Consider the following 13604-nt stretch of genomic DNA (forward strand, 5'->3'; position numbering starts at 1 on the left):
GCATGAAGGTGAGAAGTGCCTAGGTAACCACCCAGCGTCTTCATGTTTTAAAGGTAAACACCCCTTTCCGGGCAGCAGGGGGCATTTCCACCAGGGGTCTTGAAAAGCTCACAGACCCGCCAAAAAGAACAGCCACAAACTGGTATGAATTTGGCCCTTGACTGTGGTGTTCTCTTCTGTTAAGCTCTCACCTCTTAGAACCCTTCTCGATAAATAACCTAAAATAGAGGCAGCAAAGTACCCTGGGAAGAGTTTCTGTTAGTGCTTCAAGATCCTCGTTTCATTGGGAAATGCCAGCTATTGCAAAAAAGAAATTAAAGAAATGTCTGGCCGGGAGGGTGGCCGGCCCCTTCAGGGAGCCACCTATAGCAGGTTTACTCATTTCATCTTTAGGCATTGTCTCCAGGAGAGTATCCTATGATCCACAACCTATCCTACCCTAGAGGTGGCTCAGTCAATGATGCAATACCACAGAAGCCTTGTTCTGTGAAGTATGCCTCCTTTGATCAGGCTATAAAGCGTATGCGAAGGTTCAGCAGGGGCGCGCTCTTGGCTAAGTGCGCCATTGAGTCGACTTTCCGTCTCCTGCCAATTCACCCTGAGGAATCTCTATGGCTAGGTTTTAGATTTGAGGGGGCTTATTCCATAGACAAATCTATTCCGATAGGGTGCTCAGCAGCTTGTGCAGCCTTTGAGACATTTAGTGCAATTTTGGACTGGGCTTCGCTTTAGAACTGGTTCTGAAAGGGTGAACCATTACCTCGATAACTCTCTCCCCTCCATCATTAGTAATAGCTCTGAGTGCGCTTCCCCTTTAGAGGCTTTCACCTCCCTGGCTGAGGAGCTTGGGGTACCTTTGGTGGCGGACAAAACAGAGGGTCCAGTTTTGACCATAACCTATTTTGGGTATTGAATTGGACACAATTGCACAGACATCCCGCCTACCAAGGGAGAGGCTTGCATTAATTCTGCAAATTCCCCTCAAGAACCCTTGGCCAGAGTCAATTCGCGCTTCGGTCACCTCAACTTTGCATGCTGGGTAGTGTTCCCTGGCCGCCCCTTTTGTGGGCGATTGGCTAAGCTGTCAGCGGGACTGCGTGCTCCGCAACACTGAGTGCGCCTCTCTAAAGTGGTCAAGTCAGACCTGAAGGTTGGGTTGAAGTTCCTGGAAAAGTACAATGGCATTTGTGTGCTGACGAGCTCAGGAATCACCAGGTATGCTTCTGGACCGACAATCAAATGGTTGTCAGTGTCCTGTCAAAGCAATTATCACACTCTCCTAGAGTGGCAGATCTGCCCCGGACCTTTGTCCTTTTGTGCTTAGAATTAAACATCTATTTCTCTACCAAATTTACCCCTAGGGTTAACAATGAGATCACAGATGCTCAGGCGCAGCAAATTGCCACAGCCATTCCGGGAGCACCTTTGGAGCCTTGGGAACGTGATGTCCTGAAAGGAGTATTAGCTTCAGGAGCCCCGTCCACGCTTAGATCTTATAAAAAGGCTTGGTTGGACTTTATGGAGTTCCAAGGCAAATAAATAAATAAATAAATAAATAAATAAATAAATAAATAAATAAAATATTAAAAAATGAATGAATAAATGCTAGGTTTGACACACCTCAAGGCAAACTAGAAAATCCTAGGCTTGACACACCTCCTACCAAGGCTGAAGCTCTGCAATACTTGGTACATTGGAGGGTGCTAGGGTCGTGCAGCAAAGACTATTAAACATCCAGTAGGTGGCTGTCAGGGCCGCCTCAGGTCCCAGCTCACAAGAGACCAACGCCAAGTCCACTTTATTTACAAAAGTCTTTATTGAAGTACATTGTTTGTTCCACAGCCGAGGCGCGCAGCCCCACGTCTGTTACGCTTAGACCGCTGAAGTCCCCTCTGAATCAGTCCCGCCTCTACACCAGTTTAAGAGGCTTGTGCTGGTCCACCTCTTCCTGTCCTTCCTTTTCCGCAGGGTCTTTCTGCCCCCCTGGGTTCCTCCCCTCCTGGATTCCCCTGACGCTGAGTCCCCAGACGCCTGCTCCCCCCTCCTCCGTGCTTTGGGACCAGGCTCCTCCTCCGGGCTCTCCGCATTTCCGCGCGCCTCCACATTTGAACTTGGCGCTCGTTCGCTACCTCTGACCTTCCTCTTGACAGTTACACTACTCTCTGTACTACTCTCCGCCCCTTCCGGCAGGACGTCTTGCCCCGATCTCCTTCCCCTCTCTGCTTCCTGCTCTGCTTCGTCTGTCACACTGGGAACTCCACCCTCTTCACTCCGTTCCGGCGGGGAAGCCGGCCCCGATCTCCAACTCCCACTCGGGGTTCCCCTGCTGCTCCCCTGCTCCTGACGAGTCCCCCCTGTGACTCCCCTTGGCCTGACCAGGGAATCCTCCGATTCACTTGAAAGACTCATGGAAACCCTCAAGTCATTGTCATCCTCCTCCTCCTCGTTCCGGGATTCTTCCCCCTCGCTCTCAGTCTCCTCCCTCATCTGTGCCTCTCTCCCTGAACCCCTGACAGCGGCAATCTCCCTTTTTCTGTAAGGTTGTTTAATCCATAGACCCTGGCGTGGACTTCTTAGTGTGAAGGGCACTGTAGGGCTGCTGTTCAGGGAAGTTGTTTTTTTTTAATGTGTGATATTTTAGTGTATGTTTGATTTCTATGGAAGCCGCCCAGAGTGGCTGGGGAAACACAGCCAGATGGGTGGGGTACAAATAATAACTTATTATTATTATTACTATTATTATTGTTGTTGTTGTTGTTGTTGTAGGGCTGGCGCAGGCTGCAGCCTCCTAAAAGTGATGGTAGAAGGCCCTTATGACATTCTATGCCAATTCCAAATAATTAAATAAAATAAAAATAATTTAAATAAAATAAAATAAGAAGTAACTGTTGGTCCGAGGACAAGGCCCGGTTATTTTCAGCTGCATACTCCATTGCCTTTGGCGCTATGCGCATTGGCGTAGTAGTTTGTAAGGGCCAACCAGAATCCGCTGCCCGGGGTTAGTTTGAGAGTTCATGACCTTGTCCAGATCCAATTTAGTCCTGCATGTCCAATGTTCCAAAACTGTTCAGCGGTAAAGGACACTAAACATTTCATGCACGTGAGACCAACCGTCTCAGGTCCATTCCTTATACATTTGGATGGCTCCCGCCTTGCACGGCACCAGTCCACGCGCATTATGCAAAGAGAGATGGCTGCCTGCGGTTTATCCTCAGCTGAATTCGCGGCTAACTCCTTTAGGATTGGGGCCGCCACCACAGCACTGCATTTGGGACTCTCAGCTGAAAGGATGAAGGACTTGGGGGCAGTGGAAGTCTGATGCATTTAAGGGATATATTGTAAGACCTTGAGATTGTTCACAGTATACTTGACCTGGCTTCGTTACCTTCTTTTGCTTTCAGGTGACGTTGTGGTGCACATTTGGGATTATAGGCCCTGCACTGTCCACTGGGATAGAAACCATGCCGTTAACGGGGACCCTAGGGTGCAGGAGCTATGAGGGCGCGCATCTGGATAAGCGGGCACAGCATTGTGCATTGGGCCAGGGTCCGCGCCATCAATTCCGGTCTCAGGCCGCACCTTTACTACATCAATATATCTTGGATCTCTCGGAGGGGAATGCGCTGGCCTCTTATCCAAACATCACCATTCTTTGGGCCTCGTTGATGGAAAGCCAGGTTTGGAGAGAGAGCAGGTGCCCGATAGCAATGGGAGCTCACCCTGTCACAGGGATTCGAATTACCGACCTTCTGATCAGCAAGCCCAAGAGGCTCAGTGGCTTAGACCACAGCGCCACCCGCGTCCCTACCATATACATATATGTATACAAATTTGCAAAGTTTTTACCTTGCCTCTCGTGAACACTGAACTGAAGGGAAATGAGTCCCACCCAACATGAAGGAAAAATAAAAGTCAGGAACCAACACTGTATTTCAAGTATTAGAAGAAATATAGTGCTACTTTTAAATAACAATTATAATTACAATAATAAAATATTCTAACTAGAATGAATCCCTATCTGCCAATCACCCATTCCCACCACCCTTCTGAGTAATACCCCTCCCCACCTTCTCACTATATATCTGCCAACTTCTGTTTCAGTGTATCTGAAGAAGTGTGCATGCACACGAAAGTTCATACCAAGAACTAACTTAGTTGGTCTTTAAGGTGCTACTGGAAGGATTTTTTTTTTGTTTTGACTATGGCAGACCAACACGGCTACCTATCTGTAACTAGAATGAATCCCTGTAGCCCATAGGAAGAAATATAACTTTTGCAGTAAATGGAGTTTTATTGTTCTCACTTGAGTGGTCTCCATTTTGCATTTGTGTGGCCTCCATCCAATGAGATTTAAATATTACAGAGCATTGCTTTATCCTCCTGCAAATTTATCTTACTTGTTAAAAAGCATAATGGCATCCACTTCCATGAGAAAAGTTATTACCAGATCCATCCATTGCAGTACTTTCCATCAAGCAGTAAGATTATTCCCATTCAAACAACAATAATTTTATATAAGCTGGAATCTAGATACAAATGTCTGTAAGTTTCTTATCACAATAAATGCAATAGAAATGTGCTTAAAAAATGGGTTGATTTGTTTTGGTTAACTGTTCGTATCTGCTGCTTGGTGAATGTGCTTATATGTAACATTGATGCAAATTCATGATTGCGCAGAAGGGGCTTTGGGTTGCATTCAGGAACATTTCCTTGAGCTTGGTATGGTCAAACATCCACAGATGAAGTTTCATAGATACCCATACATACATACATACATACATATATACATAGAGGGAACATTGTGTTGACAATGCAATATTGTGAACTGGCCTTTAGAATTTAGAGAAAACACAAAGCTGTTTTCTCTGTGCGTGAAAATATCCATGTCAATTTATAATAAAATATCAGTTTTTCTGCAAGTAGTTTCAATATCCCCTCCCTTAGAAGATGTGATTGTTGAGTACAGAAAGAAGGGAAATCTTTCGACTTCAAACAACATTTGCATATCCTCTAGTATTTGATCCACTGCAAGTAGATAGCTCCTTTTCATGAAGCTGCTCTTAACTGTTCTGTGGAGGCAGATTTTCATATTTCCTAAAACTAGAATAAGCCCCTAAAATAAATAAGAAGAAAATGACCATTGGCCATGATAACTGAGGCTGATCATCTGGAGTGAACCATATTGCTTACCCCCATCCTTTGTTGTATTTTGCTATGGTTATTGGGCATGTGGGGGAAAGGGCTATTCTTATACCTTGAAATACTGTTAACTTTCACAATAGGTTTATACAGCTCTGGGATCTTCCTCTCGATCATTGGTCTGAGGTTCTCTTTCAACTTCTTGTAGTTCTTTTTCAATTCTTGTTGATATTCCCTTTGGTCAGCAGTAAGCAGGCACTTATTTTCCCCCACTGCTTCACCACATCTGTTCCCAAAAAATGAAGAAAACAATTCACACTGATAAATTTCACCACAGTATTGGACCATAAAGTTTTGTTTTTGTCTGGGACCAAGCGTGACTTAGGTGGGGCAAGTGAAGGAAAAGCCATCAAAATTTAGAGGGTGGATGTAGAATTCAGCATCTGGGTAACCTCAGGTTTCATTTCAACAAACGGATTCTAGTAAAAGATGAGCCTTCAAAGTGTGTGCAAAATAACTGATGAAATCTCAGGCACCAGAAAGTGGGTCAGCAACCATGGGGAGGGACTCATAGAATCATAGAGTTGGAAGGCACCCCAAGGGTCATGTAGTGCAGTGCAGGATTCACAACTGAAGCATCCATATAGAATCAATAGTTCAGTGCATTTCCCCATGACCAACAAAAGCAGAATATGGCTGTCGTCTTATATACACTCCTAGGCAAGTCCTACTAAACTTAAGTTTTACTCCTGAGTAAACATGCACTGGGACGCGGGTGGCGCTGTGGGTAAAAGCCTCAGTGCCTAGGGCTTGCCGATCGAAAGGTCGGCGGTTCGAATCCCCGCGGCGGGGTGCGCTCCCGTTGTTCGGTCCCAGCGCCTGCCAACCTAGCAGTTCGAAAGCACCCCCGGGTGCAAGTAGATAAATAGGGACCGCTTACTAGCGGGAAGGTAAACGACGTTTCCGTGTGCGGCTCTGGCTCGCCAGAGCAGCGATGTCACGCTGGCCACGTGACCTGGAAGTGTCTCCGGACAGCGCTGGCCCCCGGCCTCTTAAGTGAGATGGGTGCACAACCCTAGAGTCTGTCAAGACTGGCCCGTACGGGCAGGGGTACCTTTACCTTTACCTTTAAACATGCACTGCAAATCATGTGTGTCAGAGCTGCCCTAGGTCCCAGCTCACAAAGGACCAACGCCAGTTCGTTGTTATATAAAACAGTCTTTATTGAAGCTCATTTTCGCTTTTACAGCCGCGGCGCGCAGCTCTACGTCTCAAACTCTAGACCGCCGAAGCTCCGTCTGAATCTCCTCCCCCCAGACACCAGTTTAAGACTCTAGCCTTGCTCCACCTCTTCCTTTGCTCTTTCCTCCTCTGGGTCCGCCTGTCCGCTGGGGTCTTGCCCTTCCTAGACTCTTCTGACGCTGAGTCCCCTGAGTCTTCCCCCTGCCTCCGGCGGGCTTTAGGACCTGGTTCCCAATCCGGGTTTTCTGCTGTCCCGCGCGCCTGTACATTCGAACCTGGCGCGCGCGCCCAGCCGGCCACCTTCCTCCTGACCGTTACACTGCTCCTGTCACTGCTTCCCCCTTCGGGGAGGCTAGCTGGGTCTGACCTCCCCTCCGTTCCCCCACTCTCCGATAGAGGCGTGGTCAGCCCTGACTCCTCTTCCCTCCCTGCTGGAGGAGACGCTGGCTAGCTGGGTCTGACCTCCCCTCCGTTCCCCCACTCTCCGATAGAGGCGTGGTCAGCCCTGACTCCTCTTCCCTCCCTGCTGGAGGAGACGCTGGCCCAGACACATGGGACTCTTCCCCCCCACTACGCTCTGGTGGGGAAGCTGGTCCTGATCTCCAGCTGCTGCTTTGGGAGTCCCCGCTGGCCCCTTGCTTCTGGTGTGTCCCCCCTGGGACCCCCCTTGCCCTGACCGTCGGCGCCCCCTTCTGGGAATCTTCTGATTCGCTGGAGAGGCTCATGGAATCTCTCGGGTCACTGTCATTCTCCCCTCCGCTGCCCTCAGATTCTTCCCCTTCGCTCTCCATTTCCTCTCTCCCCTGTGCCTCTGCTCCTGAGCCCCTGACAATGTGCATTCTTAACTTATAGAGAAGTTTTTAAAATGTACAATTTGGATTGGAATAAGTGGGCAGCAGAATAGAACAAAGTATTTATTCATGCTATGCATAATGAATGCATGGTACTAAAAAGCCACAGGATGTGCTCATGGTCACTGGCTTATAGGGGAATCAGACAAAATCATGGAGGAGTGGTCTGCCCAAAGGAGAAGTGATAGATCCTTGTACAAAGGCAGTATGTCTCTGAATTCTAGTTGCTGGGGAGCAACAATTGGGGAGGGCTGTTGCTGGCTTTCCTGGAGGCATCTGATTGGGTACTGGAGGAAGAAAGGCTCTTGGCTTTTGGTCTGACCCAGCAGGAGGTTTCTTGGTTTCTTATAGCACATAATTTCTTATAGCACATAAGGGTTTTCTTGTGTGTGTGTTTGTGGCTGATTAGCTGCTCTCCCTGTGCAAAGGTCAGAGGGGGCAGGGTTTCTGTTGAGTCAGGTGATTAGCTGTGGGAGGAGCTTATCAGAGCTTGCAGGGCAGCGGCGTGCGCAGTTTGATCCATCTTTTAGATTTAGGGGAGCTAGTCTCAAACGTTTGTTGGGGGAGACCTAGGTTTTTTGGGGGGGTTATTTGTCCTGTCTTCACGCTTTTTAAGATGGAGGAGCACTGTAGCCACCCCCAACGACACGTTTTCAAGATGGAGGGTGAGGGAACAGCTGCAGTCGCCTGCGGTTCCTGCACAATGTTTGCCATCTTGCCAAAGGTTGCAGGCAGCTTTACCTGCAGCAATTGTATGTTGATTGCCCTCTTAGAAGACAAAGTCCAGCAACTGGAGGAACATGTAGCTACGCTCCAAAGAATTAGAGAGCTGGAGCTCTTCTTGGAAGCAACAGAGAACACCGTCTCCACCAAGGAGGAGACAGGGGACACCCCTGAGAAGGAGGCTAGTTCACCAACACAGGTGCCAGAATATGGAGAAACGTGACTCAAAGAAGTAGGAGGCCCAGGGTTCGCTCTGATTGTTTAGAAATACACAATCGCTTTGAAGTCCTCTCCCCTAGCATGGAAGACAAAGAACAGACTCCATTTGAGGATCTCTCCCTCATTACAGTCGATCAGGTATATGAAGACGAGCAGCAAAGTCAGTCCTCCGGGAATGTGCAAGCGACCTTGGAACGGACAGCTCACGGAAGAACCCCGACTAAACCTAAGAGGAGGCGTGTAGTGGTGATAGGGGATTCCCTACTGAGGGGAACAGAAGCAGTGATCCGTGGGCCTGACAAGATGTCTTAGGAGGTGTGCTGTCTCCCTGGGGCTAAGATCCAAGATGTAACTGAACGACTGCAAGGAATCATAAAACCCACTGACAAATACCTCTTCCTCATGGTTCATGTGGGAACCAATGACACTGCAAGCAATAGCCTCCAGAAGATCAAAAGAGACTACAAGGCTCTGAGCAGGAAATTGAAGCAATTAAATGCACAAATTGTCATCTCATCTGTCCTCCCAGTTGAACGACGTGGCCCAGGGAGAGAGGGAAAAATAGTGGAAGTGAACAGCTGGCTTCGCAAATGGTGTAAACAGGAACGGTTTGGATTCTTAGATCACGGACTGCAGTTTCTTGAAGATGGACTTCTGGCAAGCGATGGGCTGCACCTCACAACGGTTGGGAGGAATGTTTTTGCCAAAAATCTCAGAAACCTCATCAGGAGGGCTTTAAACTGACTAATGTGGGGGAGGGAGACAGTGCTCCTGAAGGTAGGAGTCTATCAATTGATGAAAATGATCATCCAAATGTCATAGACCAAATGGAGCAAACAGCACACAGACCTAGTGGTGGGAGGAAAAAATCCTTAAATAAGAGACACGGGGGAATGATTAATGGACTTCAATGTCTGTACACTAATGCGCAAAGCATGGGAAATTAACAAGATGAGCTTGAGCTCTTGGTACAGCAAACTAAATATGACATAATAGGAATCACTGAAACCTGGTGGGATAAGTCCCACGATTGGAATGTAATAATGGAGGGATACAATCTATTTCTATAACAGAGACCTCATTGTGGGAGTTTACTATAGATCCCCAAGCCAAACGGAGGACATAGATGATGCCTTCCTGGAACAGATGGCCAAGCATGCAAAAGGAAGGGAGATAGTAGTAATGGGGGACTTCAATTACCCGGTTATTTGTTGGATGTCAAACTCAGCCAAGAGCATACGGTCAAACAGATTCCTCACTGGCCTTGCAGACAACTTCATTGTCCAGAAAGTGGGAGAAGCAACAAGAGGAACAGCCATTTTAGATCTGGTCCTAACCAATGTTGATGACCTGGTTAGTGGGGTAGAAGTGGAAGGATCATTAGGCGCGAGTGATCATGCTCTTCTGAAGTTTACTATACAGCGGAAAGGAGCAGCCAAGCATACTAGGACTCAATTTCTTGACTTTAAGAAAGCCGACTTCATAAAACTTAGGGAAGTGCTGGGTGAGATCCCATGGACAGTAATACTAAAAGGAAAGGGAGTTCATGATGGCTGGGAGTCTGTTAAGAGGGAGATAGTAAAAGCACAACTTCAGGCAATACCAATGAGACAGAAACATGGAAGGTGCCTAAAGAAGCCAGGGTGGCTATCTAAAGAACTTTTAACTGAGTTAAGATTAAAAAAGGATGTGTACAAAAAATGGAAAAGGGGCAAATGACCAAAGAGGAATTCAAACAAATAGCCAGCACATGTAGACAGAAAGTCAGAAAAGCTAAAGCACAGAATGAACTCAGGCTTGCTAGAGAGGTTAAAAGCAACAAAAAAGGCTATTATGGGTATGTCCGTAGCAAAAGGAAGAACAAAGAAACAGTGGGGTCACTCAGAGGAGAAGATGGTGAAATGCAAACAGGGGACACAGAAAGGGCTGAACTCCTCAATGCCTTATTTGCCTCAATCTTCTCCGATAAAGAAAACAATGCCCGACCTGAAGAATTTGGAGCAAATGATTCAGCCGAGGAAACACAGCCCAGAATAACTAGTTTAGATGTATTCAAGTCTCCAGGGCCAGATGAACTGCATCCAAGAGTATTAAAAGAACTGGCAGATGTGATCTCAGAACCACTGGCAGTCATCTTTGAGAATACCTGGAGAACAGGCGATGTCCCGGCAGACTGGAGGAGGGCAAATGTTGTCCCTATTTTCAAAAAGGGGAAAAGAGAGGACCCAAATAATTATCACCCAGTCAGTCTGACATCAATACCAGGGAAGATTCTGGAGCAGATCATTAAGCAAACAGTCTGTGAGCACCTAGACAGGAATGCTGTGATCACCAATAGTCAGCATGGATTTCTGAAAAATAAGTCATGTCAGACTAACCTGATCTCGTTTTTTGACAGAATTACAAGCCTGGTAGATGAAGGGAACGCAGTGGATGTAGCCTACCTTGATTTCAGCAAGGCATTCGACAAGGTGCCCCATGATATTCTTGTAGAGAAGCTGGTAAAATGCGGTCTTGACTATGCTACCACTCAGTGGATTTGTAACTGGCTGACTGACCGAACGAACCCAAAGGTTTCTCTTCATCCTGGAGAAGAGTGACTAGTGGGGTGCCACAGGGTTCTGTCTTGGGCCCGGTCTTATTCAATATCTTTATCAACGACTTGGATGATGGACTCAAGGGCATCCTGATCAAATTTGCAGATGACACCAAACTGGGAGGGGTGGCCAACACCCCAGAGGACAGGATCACACTTCAAAACGACCTTGACAGATTAGAGAACTGGGCCAAAACAAACAAGATGAACTTTAACAGGGAGAAATGTAAAGTATTGCACTTGGGCAAAAAAAATGAGAGGCACAAATACAAGATGGGGGACACCTGGCTTGAGAGCAGTACATGTGAAAAGGATCTAGGAGTCTTGGTTGACCACAAACTTGACATGAGCCAACAGTGTGACGCGGCAGCTAAAAAAGCCAATGCAATTCTGGGCTGCATCAATAGGAGTATAGCATCTAGATCAAGGGAAGTAATAGTGCCACTGTATTCTGCTCTGGTCAGACCTCACCTGGAGTACTGTGTCCAGTTCTGGGCACCACAGTTCAAGAAGGACACTGACAAACTGGAACGTGTCCAGAGGAGGGCAACCGAAATGGTCAAAGGCCTGGAAACGATGCCTTATGAGGAACGGCTAAGGGAGCTGGGCATGTTTAGCCTGGAGAAGAGGAGGTTAAGGGGTGATATGATAGCCATGTTCAAATATATAAAAGGATGTCATATAGAGAAGGGAGAAAGGTTGTTTTCTGCTGCTCCAGAGAAGCAGACACGGAGCAATAGATTCAAACTACAAGAAAGAAGATTCCACCTAAACATTAGGAAGAACTTCCTGACAGTAAGAGCTGTTCGACAGTGGAATTTGCTGCCAAGGAGTGTGGTGGAGTCTCCTTCTTTGTTTTTTTTAAAAATAATATTTATTATCTGTCAGGGTTGCTTCCCGATCCCAGCTCACAGAGGATCACGCTAGCCAACGGTCATTAAGTAAAAGTCTTTATTGAGTTACAGTTTCCATTCTCAAGCTGCTGCGTGCAACTCTACGTCTAGTAGCTAGACCGGCGAAGCTCCGTCTGAATCTCCGCCCCTCGTACACCAACTTAATATCCTAGCCCTGCTCCACCTTTTCCGCCTGACTGTTCTTCTCTGGGTCCCTCTGCCCCCCTGGGTCTCTTCCTTCCGGGATTCTTCTGACGCTGACCCCCCGGACCCTCCTGTCTCCTTGCGCCGGGCTTTAGGACCCGGCTCCCTTTCCGGGCTGCCTACTGCGTCGCCTTCCTGTGCATTTGAACTTGGCGCGCGCGCCCAGCCTTCCACCTTCCGTCTAACCGTCTCTTCGCTCCCAGATGGAGGTGTGGCCACTCCTGACTCGTGCCCTCCCTCCTGTTGTGAGCTGCCAGCGCTTGCCCCCTGGCTCCCTTCCTCTTCTCTGTTCTCTGGCGGTGACGCTGGTCCCGATCTCCAACTGCTCTCCTCTGAGTCCCCTCTGGCTCTATCTTCCTGGGGTGCCCCCCTAAACTCCCCCCTTGCCCTGGCCACTGGTGCTCCTTTCTGTGAATCCTCTGATTCACTGGAAAGGCTCGGAGATCTCGGGTCGTCGTCATCGCTCATCTTTTCTTCTGCCTCCTCCCCTTCGCTCTCTGTTTCCTCCCTTGCCCTTGCCTCTGCTCCTGAACCCCTGACATCCATCCCCCCCTCGAAGCCCCCCACTCCCCCTTCCCCTCCTTCCGGTGCTGGAGTTGGGTGCTGCTGTGTCAAGGGAACGAATGTCGGGTACCGTTCGCTTCCCGTAGCGGGCCTCCTTCCGAAGTCTTCCGGTTCTTCCTCCCTGCTCTCGTCGACGACGGTCACCTCTGCTTCCATCTCTGTGCCGCCGTGCTCGAAACCAGGGTCGTCCCCGAAAACGTCCATGTCCGTCTCTCCCTCACTTCCTCCTGGCGGCGTTGCTCGTCCTGGACCTTCTTGCCACTTCCTGCGCCACTGCTCCTCTGGTCTGTCGTCCCACCAATACGAGGGTTCTGAGGCAGATCCCGAGGGTGACCCCTCCGGGGAACGGACGTCTCGTGTCGGGTCCTCGTCCGAGTCGAACCCCCGGAACGTGCTGGCCGAAAGCGTGGGCGTGAAAAGCCAGTCGTCGAAAAAGTCTGCTGGCATTGGTCTATGTGGGAAGAGGGCATGAAACTCGTCTTTGAGCAGAGGTTCGTCCAAGGCGTAGCCCGGCACCCAGCTGTTCGCACTGGCCGGGGTGCCCTCCTTGGCGAGAAAGTATTCTACCCCTTCTTCCCCCCATCTGGAATCCAAAATCTCTGTGACTTCGTTGATGCGCTCCTTCTGTGCCCCTCCTGCGCGCCCTGTTCTGTCTCTGACCGGACTCGGCGCCGTTCCAGGTTCCTGAAACCTGTGCGGTGCCTTTTAGGGAGTGAGCACCGATCTGTGGAACACCGGATGCATTCTGGAACCTTCCGGAAGCGCCAGCCTGAAGGCCACCGGGTTGATCTGCTCTTCGACTTGATAGGGCCCCAGTTGCTTATGCCCTAGTTTCTTCTTGGCCAACGACCTGGCCGGCACTGCGTGGGCTGCTAACCAGACCCAGTCTCCCACGTGGAGCTCTTCGCCAACCCTTCTACTTTTGTCCGCTTGTACTTTGTATGCGTGCTTGGCCAGCTCCAGGTGGCGCCTCAGCTGATCGTGGACTTCCTGCAGCTCCGACGCGAACGCATCTGCCGTCTGCGGCTCCCCCTCCCCCAGCCTTTCCAGTCCCGGAAAAGTTCTGGGGTGCCTCCCGTTGTTGGCGAAGAACGGCGTGATCCCCGTGGACACGTGCTTCGTGTTGTTGTAGGCGAACTCGGCGAGCGGCAGGTAATCCACCCACGTCGCAGG

The sequence above is a fragment of the Podarcis muralis genome, chromosome W (assembly GCF_964188315.1).
Source record: "Podarcis muralis chromosome W, rPodMur119.hap1.1, whole genome shotgun sequence".
NCBI lineage: Eukaryota > Metazoa > Chordata > Lepidosauria > Squamata > Lacertidae > Podarcis > Podarcis muralis.